Below are 1,307 nucleotides of genomic sequence, written 5' to 3'. Positions count from 1 at the left end.
AAGCGTCCACGGCTTCTGGGCAATCTTGCCGATGTGGCGTCTCAAACTCCCACGAGTTTTCGGAGACGGGATGTTCCCGCCACTTCACCAGATATTGGGTCCGATCCTGGTGACGACGTCGTCCCATTAGACATTCCACGTGATAGTGGACGTCACCGTTCGCATCGAGAGGAGTCGGTGGCGGGCGGAGACAACTGGGTCGACCAGCGTTTGGTGACTCGCGGTGCTTTTCGGGCCCTTGAAGACGAGATCCTTCGTGAATAGAGCTCCGCTGAGCGTCATGCTGGAGTAGCATATTTCAGTGCGGACGCTCTTGACGACTAAAAGCACATCATGCACCGGTTGCCTCACCTTGAGGACTACCGCGCTCTGTCGGAGCGACTGCTAGCCGTGGAGCAGGCGAATGCATCGCTGCAGGCAACGGTGGAGCGCTTGGCGCCATTAGTAATTGAGGTTGTTGCAGTTTGTTCTCAGAACCAGTTGCCGGTTCAGCTTCTGGGCGGCCAAGGGCCCGTTGGATCCGCTCCGGTGCCATTGCTTCCGCGTTCACTTGCGCCGGATCCCGGTACGGCTTGAGCAAGCCCACGTAAACCATCGGGTAGGTACGCATCCGTTTTGAAAGGTTCAGCGTTCGCGCTAGGCACCATTTGGCCACAACCTTAAACGTTTCGATATACCGTGGACGAAGCTTCGTCCTAGCAGAGGCTGCATGTGTAGGCAGTTTTTTTTCAAATTCAATAAAATCAGGTCCCCGACATTAAAGCATTCCACATTGCCTCTTCCTTTTTCAACTGCATATTCTTTCTGCAGGTCTTGACTTTCAGCCATCGCGTTGTGAATGTGTCGTACGACACTCAGTTTGGTAGACAAGAAGTCATCGACTTCTTTGCAAATTGTGAGGGGGCTGACATCAGCTAGCCGTTCGGTTATTCCTCCCCCACCAAACTATGGGCCATGGGATGGCGGCGTCAGTGAGCGCGAGGCTGAACCAGCCCGTTCACGTAGAATGGCGTGTAGCCGGTAGACGAATGCACTGCATTGCTCAGCGCAAAGTCTACGAGTGGCAACATGGCGCTCCAGCTCTCCAGCGCCTCGGCGTCTCAGCGCAGACGCTGCGAACGAAGAACGTCTTCGATGACGTGATTCACCCTTTCGGTTTGATTATTGGTCTGCGGATGATCCGCTGTCGACATATCCAATTTGGTGCCGAGCACCTTGAAGATAGTCGACCTAAATTTTTTCGTGAAACGGGTGTCTCTATCAGCGACAATCGACTCTGGGAGTCCGTGTTGTCCGGAAAAAAACGG

Source organism: Plasmopara halstedii, assembly GCF_900000015.1.
Source record: "Plasmopara halstedii genome assembly, contig: Scaffold_650, whole genome shotgun sequence".
In the NCBI taxonomy this organism is placed as follows: Eukaryota; Oomycota; class Peronosporomycetes; order Peronosporales; family Peronosporaceae; genus Plasmopara; species Plasmopara halstedii.
Note: the sequence above shows the minus strand (reverse complement) of the source record.